Source organism: Halichoeres trimaculatus, unplaced genomic scaffold (assembly GCF_033239565.1).
Source record: "Halichoeres trimaculatus isolate MK-OKI-2021-1 unplaced genomic scaffold, fHalTri1.1 fHalTri1_scaffold_2, whole genome shotgun sequence".
In the NCBI taxonomy this organism is placed as follows: domain Eukaryota; kingdom Metazoa; phylum Chordata; class Actinopteri; order Labriformes; family Labridae; genus Halichoeres; species Halichoeres trimaculatus.
Genome location: NW_027437180.1, coordinates 34,091,130 through 34,115,979, shown reverse-complemented (window position 1 = coordinate 34,115,979; position 24,850 = coordinate 34,091,130). Strand labels below are relative to the sequence as shown.

General features: G+C 41.9%; 1 protein-coding gene across 3 annotated transcripts in view; it reads left to right on the top strand.

Annotated features, from left to right (window-relative positions):
• The window catches only part of tnrc6c2 (trinucleotide repeat containing adaptor 6C2), a 163,504-nt gene that overhangs the window by 247 nt on the left and 138,407 nt on the right, over positions 1-24,850 (top strand). For 2 of the 3 annotated variants that reach the window (XM_074665538.1, XM_074665541.1), the window contains exons 2-3: positions 1,125-1,245; positions 1,426-1,512. The gene's annotated coding sequence lies outside the window, so the exon portion shown is untranslated. The remainder of the gene's footprint in view (positions 1-1,124; positions 1,246-1,425; positions 1,513-24,850) is intronic. The other variant, XM_074665539.1, reaches the window with a different exon arrangement.

The following is a 24,850-nucleotide window of genomic DNA, read 5'->3' as shown; positions in this document are numbered from 1 at the left end:
ATACTTTCAAGCTAACCTAAAATATTATTTATTAGTTTTCTATTAATTTGTTTTTATAATTAACTGTCATTCAGCATTTTAGAAATCTGTTTCGTCAAGCTAATTCATATCTTACCTGCCTACTTATAGCTTGCTGGGTATAAGGCTGGGTATAAAGCTAGTTTAAGCTAGCAGACAGCTACTTGTAGCAGTTAGCGGATTCTTTTTGGTGTGTTTCATTTATATGTATTTAGAAGTATTGTTTAATCAAGGATAATCAAATCACAGAAAATCTCGGTTAATTCAGTCAACCATCCATCAAATTATTAATAAGGGCATATATACTACCATAACCGCCTAAACAATTGAAGCAAAAAACAGGTAATAAGGTGAGGTTTGGAAAGTTTGTGCTCATTTTGGCAGCACTCATTTAAGCTTTTGTTTCTAGAAAAATACAATAAAAATGGATGGAAGCCACGAGAGGATAAACTTCGCCTAGGGAGCTTTGAACATGTTTTGCAGTATATGCCAGCATCAGCAGACACACAACATGTAGTTACACGCTGTGAAACAATAGGTGGTCAGAATTAATTAGCCATTAAACAACACCCAGCCACATGGCAAGATTTGGAACCATAACAGTTCAAACAAGGTAGATCTGAAGCTCTCTAGAGCTGTGTCATCTTTTCACAGGCAGTGGTTTAACAACAACAATATCTGTAATCTTCTGTTGTTAATTATCAGGAAGGAATGGTTGGCTTGCCTCCTGCTTTAACTACAATGCTGCGTTAAAATCATTACATTTCATGCAGAAACTAACAGCAGGTACATTATGTATCTCAGCTGGATCGTATTGCCTAATATATCACTGCACTTCACCCATTACATATTGTTACATGGGAGCACATTACAAATGTCTTCTGGCAGAAATACTGTGATTTATCTAGGAATAATGCCAGCATCATCCACGCTGCCTTTTCCAGCATTGTAATCTAACAGTGTCTTAATCTTTATTAGCTGTTTATTAGTTTAAAGAAACATGGCTGAGTAGTGTTCATTTGTGCTTTAATTTAAAAGGAAAGATGTGTCTTATCTAAAGGGGAAAAAACCCAGTGTTCAAAATCCGCTTTCCTTTCATTTACCAGCTCCGTCATCGTTACCAGGCAGAGTTCTTCCACTCAGACAGCCAATGAGCCACAAGGCCAGCCAGACATCCAAGCAAGCCAACCAGATACACTTCCAGTCTGCCAGTTCACCATCTGCCTGGTAAGCCTATCGTGGAGCGAGCAACTGTCTGTGCTGGTGTGGTACCCAGCGGCCAGTTGTCTTGCTGCACTCAGTCCCAAATACACACACAGACACACACTCACAGACAGAGCCTCTGTCTCCTTTGAAGCTACTTAGACACACAGAGGAGCAACTGTTATGTATCTGCCCGTTTTTCAGACAGTCCTTAGCTGCTAAAACAAAAGACTGCCGCCCATTGTCCAGCTCACACGCCCTGTTCCTCGCCTTGAAAATAATCATCGCAAGGTAATTTGTTGGTAATTAATCTTGATTCGCTAATGGTTTTGCATGTATTTAAACTCTGCATGCTGTTTGTTATCCTGTTCTTGTTTTTGTTAATCTGCACATTTAAAATCTCAAACACACCTGTACACACATACAAACACAGACGACTCGCGCTCTCTAATCCTTTGCCCGATTTACCCTTGAGCCCTGCCAACTCACTCTCCCGAACACGAAGCGAGGCACCCCTGTTTGTTGTTGATGTATGCTAATGCGCCACATCCATCTGTTCGTTTGCTTAATTTGGCTTTTGCTTGTTTGTAGCGATGTACCCGCCCCTCCTACTCCACCATCTCCTCCCCTTGCCCCATCCACGCCTCCTGCATCTCCTCTTCCCCCTCCGTCTGCCTCCTCTCTATCTCATTCCTGCCGTTCAGAAATCAGGGCACTCGTCTGCATGGATTGCAGCCAGCTCTTGTGCAGTCAGGGTGGGAGGAAAGGAAGGTCCACCGCCCCCTTCCTGTCACTATGCAAATTGGCCTCGTTTTGATTAAAAGACAGCTGCATATTTCATTAAAGTCACCAGTGGAGGTGGGAGAGGAGAAGTCATTCCTCTCTGGGGAGGCTAAGGTTGTTTAGCTGGAGTGAATGTTGTGGGAGCTGCTGTTTAGTGCTGCTGAGGGGAACAAATAGCGACGACAAAAGGGCTGCCCAGGGACTGCTTTGGGGTTTAATGGGGCTGACTGACTGGCACATGAGTTAAAACTCACACCGACGAAGGGTGTGTGAATGTGCGTTGCATGATAACAGGAGCAATTGACAATGAAATATAGACCCCCATGAGCCTTCAAGGTGCTTTGGCATGCCAACACTGTTGGATTGCGATCCTCTGAAGCCAGGCCACTGAGAAAACTAACTTCACAGCTCAATATTTTTATGATAAAATGAGAAATTGTTTCTCATGAGGCCATTTTTTAATCCATGTTGTTCCCTTGTGAGCTTGGTCAAAGAGAAAATATCACCTCCCAATAGATTCCTATGTCTACAGTGGTATGATTTAAAGTTTCTTGCATGTTAATGTCTGGCTGGCCGAGGACTTGCATGAACAGACTGATAATGGATTGTCACGTTTTTGTTATTCCTTAGCAAAAGGACTTATCTTTCTCCCACTGTGGCTTTCTGTTTCCCTCTGTGGTCGAGGTCGACAGTCACCCCACATGAGGTGGATTAGAGTGATGTATTGGTGGGTGGGTACACTATCAGGTCAGGGGTGGGAATAGGATGGACGGGGGAGGATCTCCTGGCTTCAAGCCAACTCCAGTGAAATTCAAAGACGTGGGAGGATGGAGCAATGGTTGCTCTGCATAATCAATCAGAAACAATAGAGGGAGAGAGCCAGTGGTTCTGCCTTCCCTGACAGGCCTGATTGTATTTATGCAGGGCTGAGAGCGAGGGGGGAATGCCATTAAAAAGAATTGGGGTAGTAAGCTGTGGGCAGGTGCAGGGAGGGCTATAATGGGTGGCCCCCGCTGCAAAGCCAAGGACATATACCCAAGAGGAACTGATTGAATGCCATGCCAATAAAAGGCGGCAGTTTCATGCAACATTGACCGAGTTGGCATCCTCACAGCCATGCTGCAATGAAACCTCCTTCGAGGTCAGGATAATGTGAATCACATTTCGTTCCTCGGGGGGTTGTCTTGCTCGAAGGAAGAATTGAACAAAAACTACTTTCCTTTTTTTCTCAATTCCTCTTACAATAGTGGCATATATCTGATGTTTGATACGTCAATACAGGAGATTACAAATCAGATTGAGTGTTTGTTTGGTCCAGAATGGAAAAAAGATGAAATCCAGACTCACAATAGGTGGGTAAAATAATCTGATTTAAACCTGCAGAGCCCATACAGCCAGAGAGATTGTCCTTTCATTCTCTTTATAGGTGGAGCAGCGTGTCCTGGAGCAGGCTAATAGAATGCTTGTCTTGTATCTTCTCAGCCATGAACTTCCCTCTGTCACAATTACATTCAGTCTGGAAGCCTGTGTGCCTCACGGCCAAATGCTGTAGATTAGGTAGAGTAAAGCAGTCAAACTCTTCCCATGAACTCAACAAGGACTTTCATTATGTACTCCTGCAGTTTGCCTCATCCCTGAAAAATGTGTAGAGGAAGCTGTTTCTATGAGAGCTAGATATGTGCCTTCTAACATTTTTTAAATGAATGGCTGCCATAAACTGTGTATAGAGTGGACAGCATGGCTTCGCCATTTACCATTGTATGGTTTTGAATCCAAAATACCCCTGTCACAGTCACCGCCATTGCCAGCTGTTGTGCAGCCAGAGTCTGAGAGTAGAGGCTATGAGGGAAACAAACAAACAAAAAACAAAACAAAACAAAAAATACATAAACAAAAAACAAACAACCCCCATCACTGCCGGTGAGCCTAATAGAAAAACAGAAGTCTGTCAAGCATACCTCAGTAGATAGATGAAGAACTGCAGATTACATTAAGCAGGGTTAGAAGAGGGAATGAAAAATTAATAAGTATGCAATCACAAAAATTGCATCAAATGGAATGAAATACTTTTAAAAAAGGGCCCCACATATCATCAAAGCTTCTTGTTGAGAGTTTAAGAACACACCTGATTCTTTCTAGTTTAAGGCAGGACATCACATCCGTCATCCACTGTGAACGAGTGGGTGGGCCAGGGTCCCTCCACTTCAATAGGATAGCCCATCGAGCAAGAAGCAAAGCAAAGGATATTGAGTGACGTCTGTAAGCGGGTAAATGAAAACCTGAATCAATAAAGCAAATAAAGCAGCCAGGGGCTCAGCCTCCAGGTTGATGTTGAAAATCTGAGACAGTGTGTTAAAAACTTCTGTTCAGTATTTATTAATAAGGGGGCAGAGCCAGAACATATGTATGATGGATGCCTCAGTGTAGTGACATCTATCACAAAGAGGCTAACGTCTGGGTAGATACGCGACAGTCTGGCTCTGGAGAGATGAGTTCTATGTACAACTTTAAATTAAATAAGGCAATGGCGAGCACAAAGAGAGGTTGAATTTACTAATTTAAGGATTGAAGACCAAGTATCCGCCGACAAAGATAAATTTAGATCTTCCTCCCATGTGTCCTTCAGATTGTTGGTGGAAGTGAGCTTCAAATCTTGCATGTTATCATAGAAAATCAAAACAAGTTTTTTCCTAAAAAAGTTAGATGATAGGACAGTGTCAAGGAAGTTTTCTTGAAGTAGTCGAAGTAGGTTAGGAGATTGAGGAAGAATAAAATGTCAAACTCGTAAGTATCTGTAAAAATGTGACTTAGGGAGGTCAAATTTTTCACTTAATTTGTCGAATGAAGCCCAATTGTTGTCAATAAAAAGGTCTTTAGGACTCAGAGAAACTTTAAGTGGAGCCAGGTGAAAGAAGTAATAATTCTTTTCTTTTGAGATTCCAATTTTTTCTTGGCCCAGCCTCCCGAGATAATTTCCAATCCTTGAATAAAAACCCACAAAAACGTCAGTTGTCAGTCATTTTTAAACATGATGAAAAGCCTAATTTTTAGCCTCTTGTAACTTATGACAACGGAACTTTTTTAGAAAAAAAGAGGACCTGAATTTAAGGCAGCCTAATATTATTTTCAAATCACCAGAACAATCGGACGTGAGAAACATTTCTATGAGGTGTATCAATTTTTTAAAGTTTGACCACAGCCCATCTGGAATGACTGGGGAGATGGATTTTTGACCTTTACTGTAGCCAGTCACCAGGGGGAGCAGTTTTTGTGGCAGCCTCACTTCAAGCCGAGCAAGATGACGTCCGTTTTTTTCTTTGATTGCTACTTCTTGGTGGTACTGTAGGTTTGTCGTGTTTGTTTTGTTGTGTATTGAAGGCAGAGTTGCATCAAATAGCCTTATGATTATCATAGCTATTGCTTTGTCAACCAACCTTATTCAAGTCTCTAGTTTTGACACCTTCATAAAGAAGAAGGGGTGAAAGGTGAAAAAGTACTGGTCAGAAATATTGGTTGGTTATATATATAATTTTTTTTTTATTTCACCTGCCTTGTGATAGTAATTTCTAGTAAAAGAAAATTTTCCATCTTACTCTGCATTGGACTTTCACATCACAATACTGTGCTTACTGTGACTTACGCAAGTGTGGACATTACATTAAACATGGAAAACAATGTCTCACGATATGTCTTGCTAAAACGAGTGTTGGAAGCAAATTTCATGTGCATGTTGACAGTCTACAGTCGAGTCAGGCAATACAGGCTGCATGCACAGCAGTGTGTTCAAGTGAGAGGCTGCATTAATGTGAAATCTGAAATTTATCATTGATTCATCCTGGAAAACATGAAAGCATGGACAGCGTGACGCTTTCAGGTCATATGACTTACATTGCTCATCTTGGGACATGAATTTTGCACATTTGAACATTACAAGAAACAGACACCGCAGAGAGAGAGCTGACCTCATATACAGAGGTCAGCGAATGAGATGTACGAGGGATGTGCTTGGCTGAAGAGGAGGTGCAGAGGGACAATACACTGCCTGCCAGGACCACACAGCCGAAATATGTTTTTGAGAAGATTGCACCATAAAAGGGTTTTATGTGTGTTGTTAAAGTGTGTTTTTCAGGCTTGGGATTGAGAGATATCTGAATGACCATGAAGATTTTGCAGGATGTGAACAGTATTTTTTCAATCACAGTTAAGACGGATTTGTTTTGTGGGTTTGTGTGTGAGAGGTTTTTTTGAAGGATGTCAATTTTTTGTTCTGAACTGATCTGAGGATAGCGCTTAAAGTTTGTGACAGTGTGATAAAAAAATGTGCTGAAGCAAACAAGAAAATCTGTAAAAACATCGAATTCTAATTCCTAACAGAATAAAGATCAGCAGGAGAGAGGTGCATACAGAGTGTGCAGAAGAGGCATGTAATTTGCATCTGTGCTGCTGATGCTGCACCACTGCCTCCTGCTGTTTGTCCACAGTAGTGACATTTAAAGCCTCTGCAGGCATCTGCAGAAAAGCTAATTTCCCTCCGTCAGTCCTGGACATTAATGCATATACTGATCCACGAGCCCTTCTGAGCCCCTTCCACTCCATCCACCTTCCTCCTCCACCTGCTGCTCACTCATGTTATCAATTCACTGTTTTCTCAAGGAAAATATAAGTTAAGCTCGCCTTATTTACATTTATATGATCAGATTTTCTTCCTCTGGAAGGTATGCAAATTTGCCCTTTTCTCTGGTCTTAGCCACAGAGTGTGTAGATTTGTTGCCAGGGATAGAGGGAAAAAATAATAACATTGCCCTCCAGGAGTAGAGAGACCTAAGTTAGGATTTCTGGACCTCATGAATTTTGTAATGATCAATTTTGTTTACCGTAGCCTCTCTGAGACTTACCAGGACATTTTGAGCCTGGGATGTATAAGATGAGACTGATTTACACCTTGAATGTCTATATTTCTTTTCTTTTTTTTAGTGTATAGACCCTGGGTTCTTGCCCCTGCAGTGCCTTGAATATCATTTTTCATTTTATTCATCTGATGGCCTCCACTCTTCTCTCTCAGCTGGTGTGTTTGTCAGATGTGTGGAGGTGTTTTTGGAGGGTGCGCTGAGGCATCGGTCACGTCTCAAATCCTCTGTGTGTAGGAGCAGAGGGGGAATGAAAGGCAAATCTTGGTTGAATGCAGTCTGCTCGGGCTTGTTTGAAAAAAAAAAAACAGCCCTATGTTGTTCGTTTGTGTGTGCGAGGGAGTGAGGAGAGACAGAAAGTGTGTGTGTAGGTGAGTGCTTTACCTGAGTGAAACCCTTGAGCCCATTGTGAATTGAATGACCGGGCATTGCACTGCTTTGGTGTGTGAGTGTGTGCTTGCTGAAGGGTGTGTGTGTCCAGCGGACGGGGGAGAGGCACAAGCACTTGAGCAAATTGCTTTCTGCCAGCATATTGGCAGCGCCAGTCTTTATTCGCAGGGATGGGAAGGCACGTCTCAGACGATTACAGCGCCCAATTCAGGCTCATGCTGCTGCCTTGCCCTGCTCAACCTATAGCCTTACTTCACAATACCACGCTATACGCTGCTTGATGAAATGCTGATGTGGAATATTTAACTGACACTCCAAGCGAAACCTAATAATATAATCAGGTAATAAGAAATTAATTTTCTCCCTGGCTGCACTTTGACTGCGGTGTTGATTCAGGGCAGTGGAAGAGAAATCACGAGGCAAACGTTGGCGAGGGAATTTGTAGGTAGCCTCTCCCCTTTTCTCCTTTTCTCTTTCTGTGCATCAACATTTCTCATGACACACTCGGCTGACTCGATAGCCCCCCCCAGGCTCTCTCTCACATGCACCATGCTCCTGTGCACATACAAATTTGCAGAGACTCACACAACAACAAGGATGACTCCCTCTCTACGCCACTGAACTGTAAATGACCACAGCTAGAAGACGACTCATGACATACAGACAGACACACAGAACAGTATAAACACACACATGCTGTTGCTGTCAGTGAGGGAACTCGATGTCCCCTGCAGGCGGACATTGTGAGTGTCAGTGCTGGCATTGGCCTGCAGCTCACAAAGATGTGAGCGTTCATGGTTCCTCATGTTGTAAAGTGGGGAGCATAGGCTGTTCAAAAAAAAGGACATCGTCTTGCTCAAAGTGAGGTCGCCACAAAAACTGCTCCCCCTAGTGACTGGCTGCAAAAAATCTGGCTCTCCAGTCATTCCAGATGGGCTGTGGTCAAACTTTAAAAAAATTAATACACCTCGAAGAAATGTTATTTACGTCTGGTTGCTGTGGTGATTTGAAGATACCATTTGGCTGCCTTGTAGTCAAGTCCTCTTTTTTCTGAAAAGTTTTGTTTTTAGTAGTTGTAAGAGAGACAAGGCTTTACATCACGTTTGACGATCAACAGCTGCTGTTCTTCTTCTTCTTCGGGGATTATAACATATGTCAGGGGGTAGAGTCATAAAATGATTAGACTCTTGAAAGAAAAAAAAATTATTTATATTTTTGTCACCCGGCTCCACTGAGATTCTCCCAGAATCCCTCACAGTCTCTATTGCGCAAACTCTGCCAATGGCTGTGCCTGTGACGGGGGTATTATGGTTTCAAAACCGTACGATGGTAAATGGCCGAGCCACATTGTCCACTCTATATACAGTCTATGGTGGAGAGCATCTAGGGTTGCCAGCTGTTCCTTAAATTAAGGAATCGTCCCGTATTTCACACTTAAACGTTGCGTCTCATTTTAAATCAACACAGGATGCAATGTATCCGATATTTCCAGTTTGCCTTGAAAGCCACACCATTCTGCCTGAATTCAACATTGCGTTTGCATCCGCCCGCTAAAAACAACAGTCGATTGGTTGATTTTAAGAATGGAATAAGTGCCCATCATTAATTGGATGAGAGAAAGTCACAGGAACTCAGAAGTAAACATGTCTGTGGCTGTGGCTGCATCTGGGACTCTGCCCCGTGCCCCATTGAAAAGCAAAGGATGCAAAAAGACGTGATTGGGAAAGTCACCGAGTGCTTTCTGTGGTACATGGCGGCCTGTGGACATGTGACAGCATGCAGCTGGAAAGCAACATTACTGCAACATCAGGACAAACAAATACCAAATGTCAGACTTACAGTTCTTCATACCTGAAGCATCTAAAGATGCAGGAATCTTATTGATAACTAATAAAATGTGATTAATTTGGAAAAGTTAATCCTACTAAAAGATCAACGGAATGAGATTTTAAAAAGGAAAAGATTATTTTTAAGCTACCACAGTGGTTTACTAGATATATTTTCTCAGATTGGTTCTGACTCATCAGTACATAAAGAATACAGACATTTCATTCAACACAATATTGATAAACACTACCATTCATGCTTTTACAGTGCTTACCCACCGAAAGTGTTGAGAGCGAATGTATTGGTACGTCAAGTGAAATCGCGCCGCACTAGACGCCCGGGTTCTGACTCTCTCTGCTTGACCCGACACATCGTCAATTCGCGGTTATAAATTGACTTTGTACGCGATATCAACACGCGAAAAATTTGCGAAGCTTAAGGTGGGTACACACTGTTAGAGAAAACAACCAAAGGACAGACAGGAAGGAATACATTCTGAAGAAATACTTTAAAATTCTTACTTATTGACATGAAACTTTACCATAAATGGTGCCCCACTCTACTATTAGTAGTCTGGCCACTACCCCCCCTGCTGCTGAGGGTGTCCCTTATTTTTCTGCCTCGAAGCATCTTGGATCATCTTGCTTTACTGACCACTGAATGTAACTCAGTTTGGTTTGTCCCTTCTCTCCCCTCTTTCTCCCCTTTTTCTCCCCCTCTGTCTGAATGCTCCTCTTTTCCTCCCTCAAAATCTCACTGCCTGTCCTCGTGTAGTTAATTAGAAGTCAGGAGTCCATTGGTGTCACTGCTCTGGTGCTTTATTGCCCCCCGCTCCTACTTGCCCCCACCGTCCCAAAACAGGCAGTCATCAACAACCCTCCCCCACATTACACACACACACACACACACACACACACACACACACACACACACACACACACACACACACACACACACACACACACACACACACATACACACACACACACACACAAACTACATGCCAGAGTTTCCCCGGCCCTGCCTGCTCCTGCCTGGCACAGCCATCCATCTCTCTCTGCTACCCCCCCTTCCCTCCTCCCTTACCTCCCCACCACTTCCTCCTCAGCCTCAAACCACCAACCACCCGACCGCTGCTCTCTCCTCCTCTTCCATCACCCTCCTCCCCTCTCCTCCATCCTCTGCCATCGCCTCTCTACCTGAGAGCATTTGTCATCCCGTCGCTCTGTGAGCCGTGGCCAACGTGATGAAAAAAGAAAGATGGGGGGAGAGAAAAAAAACAGAAAATCTCAGCGGCAATATGCAAAAATGCTAAAAGGTAGATGCTGGTTGCCCTGACAACGGCTCTGAGGTTATTTCCAAGAGCTGATGGAAATCAATGTCATGTGCCAGCCAGGCAGGCACCTCCGTCCTCAGGAAAATTAGAAAAGAGGGGTGGGGTGGGGGTGGGAGGGGGAGTAGAAGGACAAAGAAAAATGCAGAGAGCAGAAATCAGGTTTTTCTCCTCTTTGAGCTTTAAGAGCTCCTGACTTTTCTTTAAAGGAGCTTGAGGCATGTGGCGATGTCAGATGTCTTCTTCCTCTTTTTGTTTCTGCCCTTGTGTTCACCTCAGTTCTCCCCTTACTTTGCAATCTGCACTAAACATTGCCACCAGTCCCCTTTTTATTGCACATAGAAAGACAAAAACCTAAGAATTCTCATTTACACAAGGTAGGAAGATTTTTGAGCAGATTGTAGATTTGTGGTGACTAAAAAATAAACAAAAAAGTATTTAAATGATAAAATTAAGTGAAACTTAGAGAATATTACGAGAGAAGACCTACATTACTTAGCCATAATTATTAGACAAGACGAGGTAAACAGTTTACCTTATATAGCTGAACGTATCGTATTTGATATGTGAGTTTCAAAAACCTGAGTCTCATAAATGTGATAAATCGTCAGTAGGACATACTAAGCCATAATTTGGAGATCAAAGTCAACCTTTCAAGATTCGAGGTCAAAAATATGAGAATCCTCATGATTATGGTATGAAGTATCAAGATTACTCAATTCTACGTCACTACTATGAAATAAAATGGTGAAATTATGAAGTAGTAAGTCATTACTATACGAAGTCATACCTCCGAAAGAAAAAAATGTGGTAAAAAGTTGAGTTAATACGATACTATGATAAATAGGACATTAAAAATTTCAAAATGATAAGCCTTTTCATGAGTATGATATAAAAGTTTTATCTGTGAGATAAACAGTAAGTCATAATAACAATACTAAGTCATAATTTCAAGGTAAAAAATCAAAATTTTGAGATACTAAGCCTCAGTAATGAAATAAAAAGTCAAGATTAAAAGATACTAAATCATAATTGCAAAACAGATGGTTTAAATGACAAAAAAAGTCATAATTATAAGACTCTAAGTCATAATTACAAAACAAATGGGTGAAATGACAAAAAGCTAGTCATAAGTATTAGATACTGAGTCATAATTACAAGTTTAAAAGGTGTAAATCGACTAAGGCGTACTTTGTCATTATTATGAGATTAAAAAGTTGAAGTTATGAGATATGAAATTGAAGTCATTACATACCTAGTTAAAAGCTCAACATGGACAGATGTAGTGTTAATTATCCAGAATACTTATTCTGGGTTTGCTTTCTAGCGGTTTAAACGTTTACCACTGCATGTGTACATAACAGTTGAATGATTAACAGAGCCTCTATTTGCACAAACTGTAGTGGGGTGAAATTTTCCAATTCTGTAGTTTAGAAGGTATTAAGATCACAAGATTACCCAATCAGTGGTGCAGCTTATGTGAAGGGCTAGTTATATTTTCGCCTGGCTCCATTCGCAGGTAGCGCGCGCACCTCAATAGAGCGCAGTGGCATTTATGCTTGGCGCATTCTCCGTTGTAATATTCACTGCAAAGACAGGGGGCAGTAGAGAAAAAAATGTTACAGAAAGCAGTAAAAGCAACCAAAAGACGAAGAAGTGAAGTCAAGTGGACCAAACAAAGGGACCAAAACAATGGTGGCACGAAAGTTACGAATGGAGGAGGAGGAATTATTATGTTTACTGTTGTTGAGCAGACAAAAGCAGAGCAGGAGAAGAAGGTGGTCTGTCTGCCCGTTGCATGCAGCGAGGCATCTGGATGGGGAACACACCAAGCTCGTGAAACCCATGCGGGCTGTAGATGAGGAGTTCAGTGCCATTTGATGGTTTTTATACCTGCTTAATAATGGATTACATAAATGCTCATATGAGCGTACCAGCTCAGCAAGTCTACCCTCTATTTCGTCCATTTTGAAAATCTAGAAGTGCAACTCGCGGCTCTTGCAACACATTTAAACATTTTGGAGGTGCACGACCACGCAAAGTGCCAGCATGCCCGACTGTTGCGAGGTGCGCGTTGACGTCATTCGTGGTGCGCAAACCATGCGACCACGCAACTGAGTCAAGCATAAACTAGGCTTGACAGCCCGCCTTTTGAGCCAGCAATTCCAGCATGGCCTCCACCGATGATAAACTTTATTTATCTGTTCAAAAACAGATGGATGATGTCATGGACACTGTATCTACTTACTGTACAGTCTAAGGTTTGAACAATCAGAAAACAAACTTATCTTCTTAGGATACCAACTTGCAGCTTTATATATCAACAACAATAGTTTGGAAAAAGCATCCTGATAAGCTAACTTTTGGCTTTAGCTAGGATAAGCTTTCCAAGGAAGTCTAAACAAGATTTACCTTAACATGTGAACTTTGCTGCTTCCCTCAGTCCATATTGATGATATGTAGACTTTCTTTAAGATTGTTTCTCTCTGTAGTCTGCCTTTAATGGAAAAGAGCAGCATGGAAGTGAACACAGGCAGCTGCGATAAGGACTCAGTCTTAATGGTATATGCTCTAGCCACCGGGGCGACCCTCCATCCATGATTCTCAAGTGAGAATAAAAATAATTCAGCCCGCTTATCAGGTCAGACCAGATATAAGTTACACTCAGCTCTCAGGCTTCTTGTGGCCAAATTTTTCAGTCTGAGTTTTTCTCTCCAGTGGGAAGCTGAAGGCTGTTGAAGAGAAGAGTCAGTGGATGGCTACAACTTACTGAAAGTCACTCAAAAATGCTTTACAGCTGGATTTCAGATTGAGTCTTAAGGTCACCCATAAAGTGCCTTAAGAGACTTTTTTCATGAGGATTGTTTTATGACCCTGTCTCTTTGTGTTTCATTTTTTCACATACCGTAAAATACCAAATAGTAGCCAGGGCTTTTATTTGTTTCAATCACTAAGCAGACCAGGCGTTTATTTGGGACCGGGCGACTATTTGGGACAGGCGTTTAATTCCTTTCCCAGCAAATAACATTCAGCAGAAGTGGTAACGTCTTCTTCTTTGACTCTTCAAAGCCTCCTCATCTAAATGTTGTTATTGCATAATTCGTCTTGGCAGACTACCTGCGTTTGTTTATATCTGGCACGCCGCGCGTGGACTGATACACTAAGCGGCGAGTGCCTCGTAGACAGCTGTTGCTCTGCAGCGGAGGTAGTACCGTTTTATGACAGGATGAGAACTAGAGCCTTATTTAGCGGTGTTTTAGTGTGAAAGTAACGCGCTGAAAATTCTCTAAATAAAGCGTGAATGCAGACCGATATCATATTTTTTCGGTGGGATTCCGTTTATTTGTGTTTTGGGCCAAGTAAAATATGGCCCTGTCTGAGTCTGCACTCGGACGGGGCAGACGAGCAGGGAGGGGGTGTTTGGTGCGAGCGCTCTGGGCTTCTGCTGCACAAAAACACTGCTGTTGGGTCATGTGTGTGCCAAACCGATTACGTCGATCCGAGCGGATCACAGATCAATGATGATCCGTTGCACCACTACTAATAAGATGCAGTCTGATTATGTTTCTTTTACAAAAATCAGTTTTCAAGAGTCAACTGTCAGTTGTGAGTCCAGCTTTTGCATGTGTGTTCTGTAACTATGACTGCGGAATGAAAAAAAGAACAAAAGAAATGGACCGCGGTAGAGGTAGACTGATACATTGGCCGGCCGATATATCGGGCCGATATTTGGACATTTGTCTCTATCGGCCATCGGCCGTATTTTCTTTAAAAAAGCAGATTTTTGATCCATTGTATAAAATGACGCAATTTTTGATCAGGCACAAAAAAGATGAGCACCTCAAACTTGTGGAACCACTTGGATACATTACATACTTTTGTTCAAATTATATTAATAAGTTTAAATTTCTTTTTTGACATTTTAAGAAGAGTGTGAATGTTTACTACTGCTTGTTACACTGTGTGTTTACTCAGACAAAATATTTCATTGTTTTGAAAGCTGAATAAATGTTCAGAGGACTGGACACGACTTGTTGTAATAGATTTCTTTTAGTTGCTCAGAAATTGCTGCGTTTCACAAAAATGTGATAAATATATATTTATTTAACAATTGGCCTGAATATCAAATTGGAAAAATCGGTTATGCATATCGGTATCGGCTGCCCAAATTTGGAAAGCATCGGCATCGGCATCGGCCCCCAAAAAACCCAAATCGGTCGACCTCCAGACCACAGCTCGTAGGCTGCGCTGAATAACTTACCATACCCCCGGCGTTTATTTGGCGATTAATTGGAACTTGCCGTTTATTTGGTATTTTACGGTAATTATTTTATTTCGTTTTGTTTTTCTGCCTTTTTGTCAGATGACAATACTGTATAGAGCAGGAAACAGAGTAAGAGTGGGGAGTGACATGCAGGAAAGGTGCAACAGTATAGTGCACATTCACTATGACACATTTGCCTACATATAGTTGGATTTAGTCAGTTCTAATTTGAGATGTACTGGGACCATAAAGCAGTTTATATCCCTTTCAGTGACCCCATTTTCAAATACAATAGATACATTTAAATGTTAGCAAGAATGCAGCATTATGCAAATCTGCATTTATATACCAGGTGCTGTCGCTCTTAATGGGATCCTGACACAATCTGGGTATTCTGGGTGGAAGAATTGTGTAATAAAAGTGTTTATCTGTAGAATAAACATGTCGGAGTCGTTTATTCATAAGCAGACGACGTGGAAACAAGCTGGCAACATAAGCCTACGTTTGGGCTGTGAAGTTTCTTCAGCCGAGCAGAAACAGCACAAGCTTCTGCCCATAACGCTGGGCATTTTTGTCATCAATTAGCTTACTCTGAAAGATATATTGAATTAATTTCCTCAGGTTGGAATCAATGACCCATAAACTGTAATTTATAGTCCAAACTCCTGCAGCCACCACAGGCCATCTCTGACAAGTCCTGTATCACTTTGGCAGGCCACTGTGGAATAGATGGGCCATGCATGCCAAGCCAATAGGTTCTCCTCATCATTTGCATACCTAACATGGCGTTCACACTCCAGTTGACACATTTGCAACCCGCCACTTATCCCATTACCGGCTGTCCCGGTCGGAGCATTGTTTGCTGCGTCGGCACTCTTTCTTGCTGGCTGGCCAGCTCCTTTCCCGCTGTGTTGTGTGTCCAGGCACTCACAGGTTGTTTGGATGCAGATGACACCCACTCTGCATAGACGTGTGTGGAGTTCTCTGCAGTGCGTAGCCCTTTGAATTACTCCTGAAGGCATCCAGAAAAGAAAATGTGTGAACATTTGAAAGTTTACTTCTGCTATGTATTTTCTGTTTCAGACATGACGTAATGAATTTGTAGGATTTGGCAGATTTAATCTTATTATATTTCCTAAAAACAAATGCACAAGGTCTCCTATGGCACCTTTTGTCAGTGAGTAGTAAATATAGCAAGCAGTAATATGTCATTAAAGGTTTGAATTTAGTCGGCACCTTTGCGCTGGATGTTTAATTTGAGTCTTAAATAAACTCTCTAGGCCCTGCAGCCATTTTTGTCTCACTACCCTCCTCCCTTACCCCTTCTTTCAGGAGGGCAATATTACAGAGAAGGTTAAAGTGATTCCCACAGGCAACAAAAAGAAACCACTATTAGCGGATGAGCTGCTTTGTTTCCCTTGGACAAGTCTGCAGGATGTACTGTTTACTGTCTCTGAGCCGCAGTGGTATTTGCTTTTCTAGCAAGATTCACACGGTGTTACTCTGCTTTAAGACTTTTTGTGGTTCCATGTTTTTGCAGCAGGGGTCTTGATATCTCTCACATAAGACTTACATGACATTTCTGCTCAGCTCTTTTATCAATGGTCTGTGTAAACCGGCTTACAGCAAGCTTCTGAACTCAATGAACTTAAAATCACTGAGCAGATTCTCCATGGTGGAGGGCTGCAGCTGAATGCTGTATGTCACCCATGGATTTTCTGATAAGATCATATTCCACACAGCACATCTATTTTTGATGTGCTGTGTTGGTGGCGCGCTGAACACATGAATATTCATGACTGTGCAGCAGGCCTATATGTATCATAGTGATTTCCACCCGTGTCATCAAGCTATGCAAATTACATCCTCACATCTCTATGCAGCCCCCTCTTACTCCTTAATTAATGATGCTGAGAAAATGTTTTTTTCTCACGAGGAAAATTAGCTCCTTCAAGACAGAATGTGTGAAGACATTTAATGGAAGTGATAATTCTTGCCTTGTTTTGCCTTGATGATTGAAAGAAAATACATTTTTCTAATGGACAATCGCACACAGTCAGGTTAAAATTCCTGACCCTGGGGATGAAAATTAAAAATGACAGAAGATTAGATTGGAAATATTTTGACCGAGTGTAAGGACTGTATCCATGGCACATTTTTTATTCATTCGTAAATCAGGGTCAGAAAAATGCAATACGCAAAAATGATCTTATTTTAATATCAACAGTAGTGCTTCATTACTTGTTTTGTCCCCGGCAAAATAAGTAATTTTCAACATTTTTCCAGCTTATTTATTTTTCACAAAGTCAACATTATTGACTGGCCTGCACAAAGCCCTGACTTGAACCCAATTGAAAATCTGTGGGCTGAACTAAAGACCAAGGTCTATGCCAGGAGACCATTAACCCATTAACCGGCTGTGACCTGCCTGCAGGCTGTTTTGACTTCAATTTGAATACAGAGCCTTGAAGATTCTGCAAGGTTTTCAAGTCTCAATACTACAGTGTCAACATTTTAGTTTCTTTTGATTGTCATCTCACTTGACCAGCTGGGTCCAATTCCAGGCAAGGACAGAAAAACTTAAATTTTCTGCATTGTTACTTCAACAACTACATACTAGTTATAGTTACAATAAGTTTCACTGCTGAGGTTAAAATTTCAGAGTGTTACCTTTACAGAGGAATCAAGCTTGTGTATGTACTCCAGAGAGTTTAGAAGCTATCCACTTTAATTTGGGTGTGCCTTTACAGGTGCTTGTGGCATTTTGGGGGGACTGTTAAGTAAGGCTGAGACAATATACTATTCTTGTGATTTAGTTCTAGCATAATTTATGCGGTGGCGATTCAATTTAAATTGCGATTCTTCAATAATTGTGGTTTTTGAGATTTTTTGTTTCCTTTTTTAACACCAGACCATGTGAAAAAGGCTAAATGATGATGATAATGTCCACAGACTATATCATGAGCAACATTACCCCACGAAATGCACATCATGTGATTCAGAAAAAAACATTTCGCCCTCTGTTGGAGAGAAGTGGTAACTTTTTACCAATCCAGCTTATAAACAAGGACTAAAATGAAAAATTTGAATCATTTTTTTCTCCCACCTCTATTGTTAAGAGGTTAATTGACCCTGGTAGTTTTTGATTTTTGAAATGAACTGATTTGTTTGACAGTACTTAAGAAAGTTCTGAGAAAAATTAATCACTTTGACCTAAAGTGTAACCAGAATTCACTTACACTTAACAGATAATCTTTTCACCTCTAGGCACTAAACTACAAACTGAGTTTACAAAGTTTGCAGTTGTCACGTTTCATTACATTACCTCTAAAGACATTACCTCATTGCTTTGCATCCTGGGAAGAGTTGTCTTGAACAAAGAAGATCTGATTTCCATTTATTTGCTTCCAAAACAAATGCAAGTAAAAACAGTGGGTGATGGTGCTTGTTGGAAATTGAGTCTTCATCTTAGGAAAAAACACCACCGGTTCTGCCCAAAGGTGTCACTGTAATCAACAGCTAACAGATTGCCTAACAGAGTCTTTTAAATGCTTTTTAGGGTTTTTCAAGTTGCATCAAGACCATAGACTGAATAAAACATACAGTACAGCATACAGTGTGTCTCAAATCGCATACTTCCATACTGTGTACTCAAAATTTTCAAATTAAGTGTACTAAGCATACTACAAACTCACTGGCTTAGTGCGCGAATTTTGAGGGTGTAGTGCTGTTTCAAATCGCATACTGCCGAGCGCCGTACTTACTGGAAATTACGACATGATGTCCACCTCTTCTTCTTCTACATCTAATTGTGACCGGCTTCCAGCGCATTTCCGCCAAATACTGCCACTATTTGCCCGCAAATTTTCAAAGCCTTTTCAGTAGTATATTAAACACAGCTAATAACATAATCAAAATATCAAGATCTTACCACCTTTCATACTAATTACAATGAATTTCAATCGCGCTTTGCTACGCCGTAATCGGTGCCAACAACATCCCCTCCTCCTCCTACTGGCTGAAGATGTCCCAGTATGTATTGTTTATTTGTATTTTTACCGTACTGAGCAAACGGCCACAGCTCTCTTCCGCCATTGCTGCCAGAGGAGGAAATGAGTGCGTTGAGTGTCCACAGCTGCATACTCAAAATCCGGGCCGATTTGAGTACATCATCCGGGTACTTTTGCATACTCATTTTTCGCATACTATGCATACTGTTTTTCATTTTGACGCAGTATACTCAAAATTTTGAGTATTTGAGTATGGAAGTATGCGATTTGGGACACATTAATAGTCTCTGCTACGTAACCCATCTGTTCCTGATACCACAAAATAAAGCCAATCCATGGAGCCACATTGGATATGACACAGGCGGTGAGTTTCCTTTCCAACAGCTGCAGGGCGCCCGTCAGTCACTCACCATACAGTGTGCGTCAATATCGAAATCAGAATTGTAGACTCAAACTGTTTTTTGAACCAGGCTGTAAATATGGTTTTTCTAACTGGATATTGCCCCTTGGTTAGGACATTTAATCCACAAAGGTATAAGATGTACTACTCTCTCTGTAGGGGGCGCCAAAACTGATACAAGCAGAAAGTTTCCTGAGCTCTCCTATCTTGCACAATGATGAACTGAAAAAACAAAGCTGATATGGAGCAGGCTTTTTTGAATTATAAGTCATGAATTCAGCCCATCATCTATGGGTGACTAATCTCTTCTTCATATTTGAGATGAAGAAGAAGACAAGGAGAGGAGGCGTACAGCCCACAAAGAGAAGAATAAAGGGCGGCAGTGAAGATAAGTAGTAGCGCTGACATTAAGGTCAAGTGCTGATCTGGCATCACATTTCCCTTTCAAATCCATCTATATGCATATGCTCACATGCACGCATTAAAGGCTGTACGTACACGCGTGTAGCTGCACGCCCACACGCTCATGCTGGGAAACTCGCCAGAGAGAGGTTAAGTCACACAGAGACAGAAAGCAGATGGATGGAATCAAATGAGTAAAGGAGAGTAACACAAATTGTTTAAGGGTGTACTTATGCAAGAGTGTGTGTCTGTCTGTGAGTGTGTGTGTGTGTGCAATGTGCCTCGCAATGAGAATATATGTAGGAGAGAAGAGAGAGGCAGAATCCATTCAGGATGGAGGTAGTAGCTCACTGACAGACCGCACTGCCATGCTCAGCCAGTTCATTGCTGTCATTCCTTACATCTTTTGACATTTTCAATTATGTCTTTCACACATGGCTGGGCACTTGTGTTTTTTTCTATGCTCTCCTCATCACCCTCCTTTGCTTTCCTCTCGCTCTCCCTCCTTCCCATTCTATTCCTCCACCTTCATTCCATTTCCTTTTTAAGTGGCTCCCTCCTCACTTTGTGTGTCAGGCCTTTTCATATGTGGGGGTCAGGTATGGCCCAGAGATCTTATTACTCCCCCCTCCTTGCTCTGTGGCTGACGGAGTGAGCGAAGGAGAGGGCAGTCGAGGAGTGGGAAAGGATGCTGTCAGATATGTCAAGGAGTCCTGTTCAATTTCTGTGCTGATCCTGAGGGGGACCTCACAGGGCGAGGTGTAGAGACTCGAGGTAGAAGTGTTTTTTAGATAGCTACATACTACTTACCTTGCATCGGCTGGACTTTAATGGAAGAGAGATTTATATTTGACTGAAAAATCTGCTGTTAAGATGCCTTCAATTTAAAATGTATCATTACATAGAAGGGACAGACAAATTAATTGGTCAGGCTGATTAGTCAGCAAGTTTAATGCTGTTTTAATATAACCTACTGTACAGTGGCCAATGTTGGCACTCAAGAAGCATATTGGCGTTAAGCCCTCTGCATCAAAAAGATGGGGAACCATAAGCTTTAGGTCTGTGTTGGTCTTTTCCACACCAAATCCTACACACATGGCCCCACCTCCTCTAAAATGTAACTGTGCATCAAAACAACAGCCTCCTACAACTCCTTTGTGGACATTTTTTTCAAGCAGGGAGTCTACTTTAAAACTACACCCACAGCATTTTGCCCGTTTTACCCTTTGTTATTCCCCAACAAAACACAGTTTCAGGAAATAACTTCTTCATTTTCTACTTTATTTAGCTATTTTACTTTTAATCTGTTGTTTCAGAATGAGAAAAACATGTTAGCATTTAGCATTTAACATTGCTTCACAGCAGCCACACTAACAAAAACTGCCCGCAGTGCCTGCAGACATTATTTTTTATTTATATTTATTTAAAAAAAAAACAATCTTTTTAGTAGCTAGCTTGCTTCGGCATTTGAAGATGCTGATTATCTTAAAATGTCAGTAATCAGCCAGGCTAATTAGTCAGTCTATGTCTACACCAAATGAACAAATATCATGTGAAGAAATACTGATTACTTTTAAAAATAGTTCTCTAAGCTCTCTGGCGTTAGATTAAAAAATTGTCCTGATGCTTGATGAAAGTAATCACATGTAATATGTTGTAAATTAAAGTTCACCATGTCAGCCATCTTTCAGATGCATTTCAAACCCTAAACACCTGAGCACTGATTGATAGATTGACACTGTGATTGATCATCACTACACAGACTAATTGATTGAGTCATAATGAGCCCATAATGCGTTTCTCCACTTAGAGAATCAGAGGACATACCCCATCTATAATACTGTCCTCTATGAAAGAAAACAGGGATCATTTTCCTGCCAGGCCAGCTGATGGATTTACTGATTGATTGATTTGCTGACTGACTAATTGATTGGTTTCATAATGAAGGGGAAACACATTTTTCACCATTAAAGCCTAACCAGGGGGGATCCCTGAAGCTGGCAGCTGTGATGTAACACGTACGGTTCTAATGACCTCAGCATAATCACCACTATTATGAAACAGGCGCTCAGCTTTCAAAAGCACTTCATCATCAGAGTGTTGCCTAACCATGCCCACAGCCATCACTCACTCACTCCTCTCACTCAAAGTCAGCCAAACAGATAACTGCTGCTAGATCTGCAGCCAAATCTCTGCAGAGATGGAGCAGACCGCCAGCAAAGCTTTGTTTGGATGAAAAACAGTGCGTGTGTGTGAGGTAGTAGACTCTCTGCATTGCCAAACTGGCCACTCTGGCTTGACTCAGTTTCACCAGGGGGCAGTAAAGAAGGCGGGAGGCCAGATTGCTATTTTTCCAGGCTAATCATTGGAGTGGGTTGCCAGGTCTTTTTTGCCCCCTTTTATCCCCCCTCTCCTGCTGACTCTTAACCCTGACCCTACAGCGGGAGATCCCTCTCCTGGCAAAAGGAGGTAGAAAAGCATCAGAGGAAAAAAAATGGGGGGAAAGTCAGTGGTGCGAGCTGAACAAGAGAAATGGGGGGAGTCATGGTCAAGGGCTGATTAATGAGCCTCTAATTTAATCAGCAATTCCCATCTCAACAGGGCCTCTCCACGTGGCTCTGTAGCAGCTTATTATTTTTAACAAGTCTGTGATCTCCCCCTTTTCCTTTGCTCTTTTTCTCCCGCTTTCTGTCTTCCCTGGTTCTTCCTTTATACCGAGCGCTTATCTGTGTCAGAGTCAGGGATGTGAATAGTGGAGCGATGATTAATGGAGATTTAAGACCTATGAAGGATGTCTAATCTCTCTCTCATCCCTACCGTCTCTGCTTCTCCACCTCTTTCTGCGCCTCCATCTCTCTCTGACGCCTTAAACAAATCTGACTGCTTCAGACTGAGTTTCAGAGCGAGCAGATGCTGTTACATAGCCAATTACAGTGATGAATGCTCAAAGATGGTCAGCGACACCTATTTTATTTTGTAAGATCAGACGCTAGATGAGCAAGAAATTATGTATGATGGATCATGTGTGTGTGTGTGTGCATGAAAATTTAAAGTAATTTTCCTTTGTCCAAAAGTTTGTCTGAGGTGACTCTTGCCAAATGGCTTCCCACTTGCTGTATGTTATGCATGACTTTGATAACAATTGGTTGTTGGAATGACCACCAACATGGTCTCTGTATGCAGCCATCGCACTGTTTTACCTTTATTTCTGATTTGCAAATACAGTCCACAAGTTGTTTGCATTTCTACAGTTTCATTGAGCAGATGCTTTGGTCCAAAGTAACATACAACACAAGCAAGAATTTCAACAGGAGGGAAAACCTCAGTAAGTGCGACAAAGTGCGACAAGTTATTTGCCTTCAGGTGCTGCCATTAACTTCAAATTTTTTGTTTTATTTTGTTGGGATATTTTTCCCATGTAGAATAATGTGTCCATAACCAACCACAGTTAATCGCTGCAATAATATAGTTCAGCCCATAAAAACATCCAATAATTAGTGTTGAATTTTCACTTAGAGCTGGGTCTGAGACGTTCTGACTCATTCTGCCTCTTGAGGACAAAGAGCAGAAGGGTCAGCTTAAGTGCCTAGGTGTTCCCTGAACAGTTGAGTCTTTTGACATCTCTTAAAAAGACAAAGAGACTCTGCAGATCATATAGGGTTAGGTAATTCATTCCACCATTTGGGCACAACAAAGGAGACGAGTATGGCTAGAGATTTGGAGCCGCGCTGGGCTGGGAGCGCCAGGCGTCATTCTCAAGCAGAGCTTGGTAGGCGAGCAGGAGTGTAGATCTGGATGAGGGACCCCTGGGCCCTGTTCTACGAAGCAGGATTACTGCCTAGTGAGGTAGCTTTGAGGATAGGTTTTGGATTCCCTGTTCTACGACACGGGATCACTCCTCAGCGAGGCGAGTCTCCATGGCAACGTATGCTGAATGGCTAACCTGCTCCGGGGCAGGTTAGGTTCCAGATTGAACTCGTGGACTATTAAAACCCGCCCACTGACCAATGAGCCCTCATGAAAAAATGGCTTGTCCGTTCTTGGAGGATCCCGTGGACATCGGAGCTCGCATTGTCCGAGGAGCACTCCGGCAGAGAGTTTTCAGGGACCGCACCGACCCACTCTCTTTTTTGGGATGACCACCTTTATGAAAGTTACCGGTTTTCCAGGGAGGGGTTGGTAGTACATGACACTTTCTACAGGTAGTTAAAGGGAATGAAGAACTCTCATTGCCGTAATAAGATCTTCAATGCCAACACTTCTGTTCCATGACAATATTTTATTGCCCGTATTAAAATTGTGACAGGAATTCATGTAGGGCTCATGTGGGCTACATATCACAAAAAATGTAAACATGATAGGAATGAACAAATGAATAAATTCATGTAAGAACTAAATTAGATATGTTGCATGTTACAGTAAAAGTGCATGGTGAACAGTGCTATTTCAGGATGATAATGGCACAAAATATTTTATTTGCACTACACCACTACACTTACGCATTTAGACTGTCAGCAATTTTCTGCCAGCACTCCTTCCGTGCTTTAGCAGTGGCGACGGTGCTGCTTTTAACGTTAATTACATGTTTCACCTCGTCATACTTCCTCATGATCACCTCCTGCTCCTCCTGTGTGAAGCATGCTGTCCTTCTCTCTCTCCGGCCTGCTCTGACGCTCCAGACTGCCCTATGTCCGCGATTGGTCAGATGCAGCGGGCACCGCCTTATATGTGTGCACGCGCTCATTGCCGAGCTGGATCCACTTATGAGGTTGATAACCAGCGTCGTAAAACCGTGTAGCAAGATTGCCGGCTACCGCGCTCAGTTCAGCGAGGTAGCTCCAAGGCTATCTCGCTAGACTGAACTTGCTTCGTAGAACAGGGCCCAGGTAGGCAGGAGCCATTCTTGTTGATGTTTTGTAAGCCAGAAGAAAAACTTAGAATTTGAGGTGCCACTGGAAGCCAATGAAGAGAGATTAACAGTGGGCTGACATGTTCTGTTCTGGGCTATTTGAAGGTTTAAAACAAAAGCGTTATTGAAAAAAATTATCAGTCACTACAACCGTAAGATCAAATCATACAGTCCAGAAATAGACTAATTTTGAGTGGTTTTGTTAGATTAAGGTACTTTGGCCCACAGGATTACTGATTGTATAGCTGCCAATAAAATGAAAACAACATTTATTCATTAGCTGCCTTGAAGATGCTGTGAGGACCTGTGGCCTGAATCGATTGTATTTTTGGAGAATAGAGACTGCATTTCCATGAGCACCATCACGTGACTATTGCCAAGACGTGCATTTGGAGAGCAGATCT